At 37.7% G+C, this 12,896-nt stretch overlaps 1 long non-coding RNA gene across 1 annotated transcript in view; it reads left to right on the top strand.

Moving 5' to 3' along the window:
• Positions 1-9,491, top strand: part of LOC109254650 (uncharacterized) — a 57,587-nt gene extending 48,096 nt beyond the window's left edge. Inside the window, exons 3-4 of the long non-coding RNA XR_002074913.2 lie at positions 5,153-5,278; positions 9,277-9,491. This is a non-coding gene — a long non-coding RNA (uncharacterized LOC109254650). The remainder of the gene's footprint in view (positions 1-5,152; positions 5,279-9,276) is intronic.
• The last annotated feature ends 3,405 nt before the right edge of the window (positions 9,492-12,896 follow it).

The raw sequence follows: 12,896 nt of genomic DNA, 5'->3' as shown, positions 1-12,896 counted from the left end.
TGTGTGATATTTTATTTCATCTTTCTTTGTCTTTCATCTTCCCTATTTTCTATTAGAAAGTCTTGAAAGCTGAAAGTATGAACCCATTTAAAGCACTGGAGGATTATTGTTGTATCAATATTTATATAATTATTTTGTTAACGTTTACACAATGATTTAGTTTAATTCAATGGCTAACAATAAAATGTACAGCATTGCAATTAATCCTAGAAAATAAAACTACGAATGAGAGACATACATTACCACCCAATGGCCTATGAAACCATATTTGGTAACTAAGAAAACAAAAAGAAATACCTTGTTTCCAAGAACCACATGAGATGTATGGTATAGCATAGTATTATTGGTTCTTGGAATCAATATCTTACAGTCCTAGATTGAGAGGCTTAGAAAGAACCTAGAAATCACCTGCTTTTTACAAATGAAAAAATGAGGAGACTCTCAAGAGTTTGAGACCTCCAAACAGTGAGTGGCAGAACTGGAGTTATAAACTATTTTCACAGACAGAATTTCTTCTTTTATTTTCCTCTTATAATGAAAACAAATAGGACTATTTCTATAATAAAGTATTGGTGAAAGTTTCTACTGATTTTTAATTATGGTCTAAAGTTCTCATTTCTCATTGTAAAAGACATAGTTGTGTATTTTTATCATGTAATAGTAGTATTAAGGGAGATCAGTTAACATTTATTGTTTGGTGAGTCACAAAATATCTTTTCAGGCCATTTGTTCATTTAAATTAACTTACACATTCACAGGGTGCTGTCATATGGCTTCAGTTTTAGGAAATGCAGTAAATAGTATTTTCTGCCCATTCCTTCAGCAGTTAAGCTTAAGCATCCTTGTTGTCTCTTGTATAAGACCCTTTCAGATCTCTTGTCAGAGAATGGTGTTTGGTCTGGTCTCTAAATTCCCCCAAGGGACTTGGGATCTGAGAAAAATTAGCACCCGTGCTTGAACCCATGAACTCGGACAGATCAGAGTTCACATACTTTGCTTGTCATGTATTAGATAACCAGAACCACAGTAAGGTGAAAGTGATTTGGGAAATTAGCCTCCTGGGAGATGTTTTCAGGGTACACATTCTGTTAGGACACTATGAGATGAGCTGAAACTAGCCAATATGATTTTTTCCTTTCTTGTTCTGAAGATGCTGCTTCTGCTACTTCTGACCCTTGTGGCATAGCTGGCTGGGTGACATTTGCTGATTTCAGCAATAGAGCTCTTATACAGGGAATAGTGTTGGTTGCATGCCCAGCCAACAGTTTGCTTTTCTCTTCTTCCTAAGAGAATTCTGATTTTGTCCAAATATCCACCCCTCCTCTCAGAGCTATGTGCTTTAGGGGAAGCTGGCCTCATGTGTAGTATAGTAGGTAGATCCTGATTAGACTAAGCCAGTCATGAAGATTTTATTTTATTTTTTAAGTTTATTTATTTATTTTGAGAGCATGAGTGCATGTGAGTTGGGGAGCGGCAGAGAGGAGAGAGAATCCCAAGCAGTCTCCATGCTGAATGTGGAGCCTGATGTGGGGTTTGCTCCCACGATCCTGGGACATGACCTGAGCCTAAATCAAGAGTCAGACATTCAACTGACAGAGCCACCCAGGCGCCCTGGTCATGATGTTTTTACTTATTTACTTTTTTAAATTTATTTATTTTTGAGAGACAGAGAGAGAGACAGAGCATGAGTAGGAGAGGGGCAGAGAGAGATGAGACACAGAATCCGAAGCAGGCTCCAGGCTCTGAGCTGTCAGCACAGAGCCCAATGTGAGATTCGAACTCACAAACCATGAGATCATGACCTGAGCTGAAGTTGGATGCTTCCCCGACTGAGCCACCCAGGTGCCCCGGTCATAATGGTTTTAAATGAATCACTTGTCAGTGGTTGGTTTAGGGATGCAATATGGTTTGTTCTGGCCAGTAAGGTGTGAGGGAAGGACTGCTGGGGTAGAAGTGGCAGGTACTGGGAAGAGTTTTTTGTTGTTGTTTTTGTGGAGGATATACCAGAAAAGACCATCCTTCTTCTGCTTCTTGACATTATACTGTTGTATGTTTTATTTGGAACTATCTTTTATTTTACCACCAGCCTAAGGATAAAGCCAACACAGATGAGAGGAAAAGCATGATAATCACAGGGATGTGGAGCTGGAACCCTGATGGTACAAATTCTGGAATCGTTCTACTTCTGAACTGCCTTGTATAGGAAACAATACATTGTTTCAACACATTGAAACAATCTGTATTTGCAGCTGAAGTCATTCTCATGGTGATACTTCTGCTGCGTCTATTATGCTAGCATGGTCACAGGCTCTTTTTCCAAATGCTTACATCACAGACTAGACTCTAATGAAATGAATATGCAGTGCAGAGAATAATTTTCAAAGACTCATAAAGCCAAACCCACTCTAAGGTCTCTTCCCAGGTTCGGTAGACACAGATGCAGCACAGGACAAGCGTAATGCTTCGTGCAGAGATTCCCACCAGGTTGATCAGGGGTTTATTGGGCCTGCATCACATTTGAACTTGTTCCTCTTTTCAGTCCTGCCTCTTCATCCTTCCTTTCACTGGCAGAGTTCCCTAAGAAACGCCTCACACCCCAAACACCATCTTGGCATTTGCTTCTAGAGAATCCACCTGAGACTCCAGGCCAGCTTCCTGTGTAACTGCTGTCCTGTCTCTGTGTGACCAGGGACAGCTCATGTCCCAAGATCTTCTGAACTTTGGTGTCCTAGGCAAATTGACCACCCAGAAGCTTTTTTTTTTTTTAAATTTAATTTTTCAGAGATTGATTCCAAGCACAGGAAAGACTTCTTTGCAGCTTCCCAGGATATTTTACAGTAGGGTATTCAGTTTTTGTCCCCCCCTTCCCTGCCCCCGCCAAGGGAACTGCCATCCCTATTCATAGGGGCAGGGTTTCACTGTGTAACTCCAAAAAGACAACTACAAAAGAGTGTGATATTTGTGTGTTGTCAGGTTTATATAGTGTTATCCATAGTTGTTTTATTTGCCATGTTGGGTTACCTTGGGTGAGTTGCTTAATCCTCTGAGCCTCAGCTTTCTCATTCAGTAAATAAAAATAATTATTCCCATCACAATGTAGTTAAAATAAATGATATATGAAGCATGCCTAGGAGAGTGTTGAATATAGTATGTTCTCAGTTGAGGCTAGATTCTTTTTTCTTATTTCTTAAAATTCTCACTCCTGACTAACCCCATATGAATTCTGTATCTTAATGAAATAAAATTACAGTGAACATCAAGGTTGATCATGAAGGAAGAAATAAGTCTAACATAGTACTATTAAGTATATATGTATACTTATATATAAATATATATTATATATATTAAGTGTACTTATATATATTAAGTGTACATACTTATGTGTAAATATATATTATTAAGCAATAATATTGAAGGTTAATAATTATTAAATAATACTGTTAAGTAATAATTTTAATGTTATAATGATTATACTTAATTATAATTATTATGAATTATATATATATACACCCCCCACACACACACGCATATATACATACACACACTTATATGTAGAAGTGAGGAAGAGCCATCTTCTTTGTCAGTCTGGGTGAAGTTGGAAATTTTAGAGGTACATTGGTATATATCAGAGTTGTTTGTTACTTTTTTTTTTTTTAAGTTTATTTATTTTTGAGAGAGAGACAGACAGAAAGAGACAGAGTATGAGCGGGAGGGGCAGAGGGAGAGAGGGAGACACAGAATCTGAAGCAGACTCCTCCATCCAGGCTCCAAGCTGTCAGCACAGAGCCCAACACGGGGCTTGAACCCACCAACCATGAGATCATGACTTGAGCCGAAGTCGGACGCCCAACCAACTGAGTCACCCAGGCGCCTCTGTGTTTTTTCTTTTTTCTTTTTGTTTTTTTGCTTTTTTAAAAAATATGATCTATAGGCTAGTCTTCTATAGCTGCCTTAGGGAAGTATCTGTCACACTATTTATGAGCCCTAGTCTATGCTGATCCTTACCCAAAATGAATTCAAATATTCACTAACATTAATGTTCAAGGTCTTGCTGATATGACATATTCTGAGATGTAAACTAGGCTGTTATTTTAACCCTATGGTCTTAAGTTTGGAGAAAAAACCCCATTTATCAGGTCACACCACCTAGTGTATGATGAATGATGCCTCCCTTCCTGCCTGCCTGTCTGCCTTTCTTCTTTCCACTTCCTTGAGTATAATCTACTTGCTATAAAATATACTCTTTAATTTTACATTTCAAAGATTTGTTGTGAATTCACATAGTATTGTCACCACCACAGTCCAACCTTAGAACATTTCCATTGCTTCCAAAATACTGTTCATGCCCATTTTCAGTCATTTCACGTTTCCATCTCCAACTTCAGGTAGTCCTTGTTCTATTTTCTCACTATAGATTTGCCTTTTCTAGACATTTCATTTAAAGGGAATCAGAAATATGTAGTATTTTGCTTTTGTCTACTTTCACTTAGCATAATGTTTTTGAGGTTCATCCATGTTGTAGCATATATGTATCAGTACTTTGTTCCTTTTTATTGCTGAGTATTATTCCATTTTTTGCATATAACACATTATGTTTATCCATTTAGCATTGAATTGTTGTTTTAATTTTTTTCTATTAGGAATAATGCTGTTATGAGCTTTTTCTGTATAAATCTTTGTGTGGACATATATGTTCATTTCTCTTTGACCTAGGAGTGGAATTACTGGGTCACATGGTAAATTTATATTTATTTTTTAAAACATTTTTAAGTGTTTATTTATCGAGAGAGCACACACATGCATTGGGGAGGGGCAGAGAGAGAGGGAGAGAGAATCCCAAGCAGGTTCTGTGCTCTCAGTGCAGAGCCTAACAAAGGGCTCAATCTCATGAACTGTGAGATCATGACCTGAGCCGAAATCAAAAGTGGGATGTTCAACCAACTGAACCACCCAGGTGCCCCGCCCCTATATTTACTTTTAAAAGGAAGTACCAGTTTACTTTCCAAAGTGGCTATTACCATTTCCTGTATTCATTACCTTTTATTTTTGTAATTATTGTAAGATTAGTTGTATGTGTTTATTAAGAAACAGAAAGTTATTAATGACAGTATATAGCAGACACTATGATGTGACGCCTCTGATTCTCCTTCAGGACTGAAGGGTCTTCTATTGCTCCAGCTTCCAGAAGTGCTAATTGACAGTCCTCAGGTGTCAGCCCTCCCCAGAAATTGTCCCTGGCTAAAGAGTCACCTTGGCCATGCTCAGAGCTGCTTCCAAGGTAAGTCAGTATCCCATAAGTGGTTGAAATGTGGCTTATGAAGTACATGAGCCTTGGGTCTTCTTGCCCCAACTCAGGTCAGCTCCAAAGGCCCTCAAGCTTCAGAACTTTGGGGTCATTTTCGGCCCTTGTTGGAACTGCATTACAGCCCAGCTTCTGCTTTCCTCCTTCTTTTCTCCACAAGTATTGAGTCCCTACTAAACTTTCTGCATGTTACTCTTTCTCTAATTTGGTTCTTGGAAGAGGCTAGCCTTGAAACTAACAAATTCTTACTTTTTAAATATTACAGATTACATTGACACTTGTCTTATTAAGTAGATCCCCCTACTGGCAATAATCAGACTATTTTCTTGAAGCTTGATGCCAGATTCCAATCCCTGCAAAGAAATCAGCTTCTGTTATTTTAATCTACCAAGAGAGGGCAGTGAGATGCTAGTTAAACTAGCAAACATGTGGTAAGAAAAAGGAGAATTTAATTATTTCTGAAATTTCCAGCACTTTGTTCTCCAAAATAATTATTTTTGTTGGATGTTCCTATATCATCCAGAGATCTGCAGAATATGTAGGAATGAACTTCATTTAGTTTACTCTAAAAAACAGCAGAATTCCAAGGAATTCCTTTTTTAAGGACACTTGTCAGCATAGGCTATGCTTTTAATTTTTAATTAATTAGTATTTCCATTGATAGTATAGAAACATTTGAATAAAGTGGATTTTTAAAAGTTAATCAAGAAGACTTAATGGGTACCTGGGCGGCTCAGTCAGCTGGGCTTCCAACTTCGGCTCAGGTCATGATCTCATGGTTCATGAGTTCAAGCCCTGTGCCAGGCTGTGTGCTGACAGCTCAGAGCCTGGAGCCTGCTTCGAATTCTGTCTCCCTCTCTCTTTGCTCCTCCCTTGCTCACACTCTGTTTCTGTCTCTCTCTCTTAAAAATAAATAATCAATAAAAAAAAAAAAAGACAATATCAGAGAATGTTAGACTCCCAAGTTTATCTAGTTCAACCTCCTTATTTTATAGGTAAGAATACATGACTCAGAAGACTTGGAATGCTTGGTTCATGAACACCAGGAAGAACAAGGCCTAAAATTTGGTCAAATGTTTTTTTTGTTTTTTTTGTTTTTGTTTTTTTTAAGTTAAACCTTGCTCTCCTTTTTGTATTACAGGACTTTGGTTATTTCCATTGTTTCATGGAGCTAAAAATTTTAATTCATTTAAAAAAAACACTACAGATAACTCATGAATGTGATTGATAATAGGCATTAGCATTGGCAAATCAGGCTAACAATGGTCTTTTCAGTTACTGAGTTGGCATATTCCAGGATTTGTTTTCCTCTGCATTTCCAGTCATTCTTAATACTATTGTTTTTGATGCGAGTGACTGTTCATATTTAAAATCATTTTCTATTTCTAAGTCAGATCTAGTTGACCAATTTCCATCTTTCATGACCTTGTTTTATTTTGTGGTGTCCAAAACTCTTCTGGGTGAAATCCTACAGTTTAAGAATATAAAACCCTCTAGGGAAGTTCTTAACATGATGAAAATCAAATAACTACTCCCTTTATCTTTGTTAATATCAATATTAAATTATCTAACATCTTTACTTGGCAAAACCAGGAAGTGCTCTGCTACCAGACCCGATTAAGTTTTAATTCCAGTTATATTTAGGGAGTATCCCACATGCTGGTTGTCCTTTGTTCAAATCTGAGGCAAAGTTCAGTGCCATTTATTTTTTTGATGACCTTCTTGCCACAAATTAAAATTCCCCTTACACTCAATTCCTTTTGTCTCTGTAAATATGTACCCTTGTTGTGGCAGAATCCTAAAGAATTAGGAGGTGTAATTATACATGCATTGCTTATTAGGTGATTTAAGTTTTCTATCTCTTTATCAGTGTGCTTTGAATTTAAGTGGTGTGTGTGTGTGAGAGAGTGTGTGGGGGAGGAGGAAGGGAGTAAGGTGAGGGATGGGAGAGGAAAGAAAAGAGAAGAGAAAGATATTTTCTCTGTTGGTCTTCCTGTTTGTTTTCTTCTAGATTCAGACCGGAGGCCACTTAATCACCCGAAGAGTCAGTCATGCTTCAACAGTGCTTTTGGTACTGAGGTTTCTTTTTAAGGAACCCAAAGCCATTGACTTAGTATCAGTTTAGCATCTCTTTATGTTTCCTAATGGTCCAGCTCTGACCATAGGTTCTCATTTGTTCCCCCTGAGCCTTGGGTAAATCATCTAACTTATCTGAGCCTTGGTTTCCTTATATATAAAATGTGGTTAAGAATACCTAACTCATAGCATTGATGTGAGGATTAAATGAGATGGTAGCTCTAAAATGCTTAGCACATAACACTCATTCATTATATAATTATCAACTCTTCCCCTTCAAAATTTCCCTCTTTGAGACTGCCAGTTACACGGAGTATAGATAACCAAGAGCAGCTTGTATTATACACCCTACATTTCCTACTACATCATGCAAAGAATGGAAATCTAACAGGGCCAAATCCTCAAACAGAAGGGATGCATCTCTGGTGGAATTAATTAGTCAAATTAATTAGTCAAATGGAACGGTCTCATGGAGTGTTTGTTAGCTTCTTCATGACTTCCAACATTATTCCACATAAGGAATTTACCTGTTTTGTGTTTGGCCATGACTGCTGGGCTTTGGGAAACTTGAATTTTTGATTATCAGGATGACTACTTTACCCTTTCATTCCTCCTTTCCTTTATGGACTTTATTAAGGCTCTCTTTCCTGTTAGTGCTGCCCTATCTTGTGCATATACCAAATAATTTGAAATATGGCACTTTTGCTGAAATTGCCTTATATTTGCATATATTTACTAAAAATCCTTTAATTATAATTTATGAGTAAACTAAATTAAAGTTATATTTCTGCATTTAAGGTTTGGAAATTTGGAATGCCATAGTTCCAATGCATTGGTTTATATACTTTGGTAAATGTGTATTGCTAAAAATGAACTAATTAAGCACTCACATTTCTGAAATGTGATTCTATAGTTCTTTGCTTCTTTAAAAAAATCATATTTTAGTATTTAAAAATAAATTGGGAAGATACATAATATCTGTCTTATTATTTGCAGGGGCTAGTTAGGTAAGCTTGGGGGCAATTAACAGAGATACTGCTGTGAGAATTTAGATAGTATTATTTGTGAAAAAGTGTATTGTAAGCTATAGAGTATTATTTATTATGAGGAATCATAATCATTATTGCCAAAAGAAAAGTGGACAAACCACACTTGAAGTCACTTATAAATGACTAAAGGAATTTTAAAGGAAGAGTAATGTGTTCCACGAGTTTTATGGTGTTTGGATTCAAGGTTTGACAAGATGATCTTTATGGTAATCAACCTTGAGATTCTCTGAAAACACAAGCAATAATTCAAAAATAACAAAAATATTAACACAACCATGGCTCTCCCTGTTCTTACCATGTACAGAGGGCACAGTTTTGTCCTATATGTTAACTGATGAGAGCTGGATTCAGATTTGTTAGAAATTGCTCCTGTAATGACATCTGATTTGGTTAAGCATCACTTTTATACTCTGAGAGAGTCAGGGCTGTCTTTCCCTGACATTTACAATGAGCCTACTTTCCAATGATGTACTTTATAATACTATCTGTTTTATCATTTAAACTAATAAGCTTTATGGAAAACCTAAATGGGATGTTATTTCTCTAAAAAAAAAAAAGCACTTTAAAGAGTCAAAGACAGCCAAGTTAGACGTTTAGAAGTCATATCTATAGAAAAGTAAAGTGTGTGCCTTTCCCTGCTGTTTTTCCATAAAAAAGGTTTCTGATGCTGTAGATCACAGAAACATTTATGACTCAGAGAATTATTGTCATCCCAAACTCCCCTTTCCTGTGTTTGTTAGTGTGGTGATGCTTGATGGTAAGAAAGGGACTGGCATTTTGAAGAGGTATAATACCAATGCAGTGGCTTGTGGTGGCTCTTTTATTAAAAGTCCTTGTATTCCTTTCCAGAGACTCCCTAATTAGCTCAGGCTCTGGCCCAGAGGACTGCATGGCTGTATTTAACCACCTGGGAAGTGGCTCTGGAAAGATGCTGGCTCAGCGTAAGCAACTGGGTTGTATCCTGGCTGCCTTTTGGGTGAGAGTTTTATTTTTAACTCGCCTCTCTTTCAGATGATTGCTGAAGTCTGATCGTAGTGAGGAGAGCTCCCTTTCATTTTTAGACATTTTCCCCCCTATTTAGTGGAGTTCATAACTCTTTTCTTCTTGTATTTTGCCACTAGGAGAAGGGAATAAAATGTTAGACTTACCTAGAAAATGTTATATACATAATACTAAAGATTTGCTATATATTTTTCCTCTCTGGAGATTTTGGAGGAACAACTCTCTATTCTTTTCTTTTGGTCTCCTATCATGCAGTGATTTAATAAATAAAATAAAATAAAATAAAATAAAACAAGCAGTTCATTTGCAATCTTCAGTATGGTAAAGTGACACTGTAGAAAATGACACAGCCTTGCCTACTTATAGTGCTTACTGTAATATAAAGCAGACTGAAATGAAGATCACAGAGGAGTATTCATAGTGTCCTTTGAGAGCTCCGAGTACTTAAAAGGGGATCAGGGAGTGCTCCCTAGAAAATGTGGTATTTATGTAGGGCTTTAAAGATGAAAAGACTTTATAGGCCAAGAGGAGGCTAGGGGCATTTCCTAGTCAGTGAACTGAGTGGAAAAAGACAGGAGTCTTAAGAATGCTTGATGGGTTGCTGGAGTAGAAACAGACCATTATTAATGAGTGTCGGGTACATGGTTGTGTGTACTAGGAGACAAAACTAAAGAGATATGTTGGAGCAGGAGCCAGGAGGGTCTTAGGCTGGGGAATCTAGATCTCTTCCCACAGAGTTTGGAACCAGTTGAATTATTTTTTTCTTTAAAAAACATCACAGACCTTTTCCTTGAGTTATTTTGGAGTCATGTTTTTTTTTAAAAATTATTATTATTATTATTATTATTATTATTATTATTAAAGAGAGAGAGAGAGAGAGAATGTGTGAGCAGGAGAGGGGCAGAGGGAGAGATATAAAAAATTGTAAGCAGGCTCCATGCTCAGCTGGAGCCCAGTGTAGAGCTTGATCCCATGACCCTGGGATCATGACCTGAGCCAAAGTTATAGGCTCAGAGTTAGAGGCTTAACTGACTGAGCTATCCAAGGGTCTCAGAGTCATGCTCTTGTTTTCAGAGAAACACATTTTGGTGAAACATAAATCATTTGGAAAATAAGTTCATGATGCCATTTGTCTTATTTAATCATTTAAACCTGATCAAATGAGATAATATACAAGGAGACACTTTGAAAAGGATAATATCTATTACAAATGGGAGATTCTTCTATTCTGAAGGAAAGCCTTGACCTTTATATTATCATATCTACGTTTATTTAAAACTTAGCAATGCCTTTCTTTCCTTTTATTCCATGCCTTCCACCTTCAATTAAATGATAAAGACAATATAATAACAATATGGAAAGTTTAGAAACAGAGAGAAAACATACCCATGAGTCCTTTCCTCTCATAGAACTACTGCTATCACTCTCGCCAGGAATTAGGGCAAAGTTGGATTTGTGTGGTTTTGCCAGCCTGGCATTCATTGTTTTTTGTTTTTGTTTTTGTTTTTGTTTTGTTTTGTTTTTTTCCTTATGTAGTACTCTGATTTTCCCTGGAGAAACAAACTACTCTTGGGCCATGGAGTTAGTATAGAACTGACTTACGCTACATCTCGAAGGATCCTGACTAGCCAACTCAACAGTTGCATTATCCTGCCTATGATGTTTGGCTTAGAGATGGGCAGGTGTTCATGCCGGGTCAGCCATTCAGAACCACAGATTCAATTCTGTGACTTTTGCTAGAACTTTTAGAAAAGAAGCATTTCTACTGGGGTTGCTGAGAAAATAGAATATAAGCCTAATGCTGCTGGTAGCCATTTTGCTATTACTTAGGTAAGAATGAAGCCAACTGGCAGAAAAAGCAGAACCAAGAGCCAGAGAGAGATTACCGATGATCTTGACTAAGTACGAGCCATGCTAGAAATTGGCATTATACTCTGGATTTTCTTTTAGTTATGTCTGCCCAGATAGATAGTTAGATAGATAGATAAACAATAGATAGATAAGAATAGATAGATAAAAATAGATAGATAAGAATGGATAGGTAAGAGTAGATAGATAAGAATAGATAATAAGAATAGATAGATAATAAGGATAGATAGATAGGTAAGGATAGATAGATAATTTCCTTTGGCTATTTTGAACTGTGTTTCTGTTACTGATGAATGCAATTAAAGAAATACTCTAGGTGTTAGGGTTCAAACTCAAAGGAAGAAGCCTGTTCATGGGAACTGAAAAGGTTGGGGAAGTCATAATGTTAGAGATGGCATTTTTAATGAACTTTGAAGAATGGGTTTGGATTGGGCTCAGCTCTCTCCTTCATGCTCTGGGGGTTCTGCTGAGCAGTGTGCTTCAGCCTACCTGGCCAAGGAAGGGGCATTTCTAGGTACCCTTGAGGTCAGCTTTTAGAAAAGGTGGGCAGCCACCCCACCTTTCAACTGTATCCCTGGGGTGAGACAAGGCACAGACATGCTTTTGGTTACAACAGCTCTGAGTGTACAGAGAGAGGATTGGAGATGTGGTCAATTTTGGCCATTTTGAGAAAAAGAAGTGCAGATCATGTCATATGCTTGGTTTTCTCCCTTTTGTTCTTATCCCGAATATTTTTCTTGATCGAATCTGCCTAAAATGAACATCAGGGACAGCCTTATTTGTGGACTTATTGTGTACTTTTAGGACCAAAGAGCAGAAGCATCTCCTGTCCTTTCCACCTGTCTCTCCGTATTAGTGCTCAGGTGCCAGCAGCACAGACACTAATTGTGGGGCCTTTGGGAGAAGTGTATATGTGGCACCAAGGTGGTTCTTCTACTACACACTGGAAGGGGGAACAGACGTGAAAGTGGACAGATTTTCCAAGCAAGCTTGAGCTCTGATGTCCTTCACGCTGCTGACTCTGGCATTGCTCTTGCTGTTGAGCTGTGATTGCAATCATGATCTCGGCAGGCATATCACAGCTTTAGTTATATTGCAGATGGTTGACACCTAAGCCAACAGAAAATGTGCATAATCCTGGGCTAACAGATCCTTACAAATCCTTCACAGACAGCAGGACGTGCAATCCATGCCCAGCCTGTTTAAATTTCTGCAAATTCCAAACTGGTTAGACAGCTAAGGATTAGAGGCAGGCATTTTAAGTAATAATAAAAAGGTAGACTGATTATAATTGTAGCAGCTTTGCATTTTTAATCTTAATACATCTCTTTCTTCCCTCTACTTATTTGTCCTCTTATCTAGCTGTGAATCCCAAACCAAATGTTACTTCTCTAGTAAATCCTAGTTAGAGTGTTTCTCTTTCCCTCTCCCCAGCTCCTCTGTCTGTCTCTCTCTCCCTCTCTCCCTCCCTCCCTCCCTTCCTCCCACCCTCCTCTCTCCCCATCCATTCCTCCATTTTTTGCAAGTTAATAGCTCTTCCCTTATGAGAAAATCACATAAAGGCAAACACAAAAGCAATCAACATGGGCTGGTAAAGT

Source organism: Panthera pardus, unplaced genomic scaffold (assembly GCF_024362965.1).
Source record: "Panthera pardus isolate Hobbes unplaced genomic scaffold, ASM2436296v1 HiC_scaffold_8, whole genome shotgun sequence".
NCBI lineage: Eukaryota > Metazoa > Chordata > Mammalia > Carnivora > Felidae > Panthera > Panthera pardus.
The sequence above is the reverse complement of the archived record's forward strand: the minus strand, read 5'-3'. Positions and strand labels throughout refer to the sequence as shown.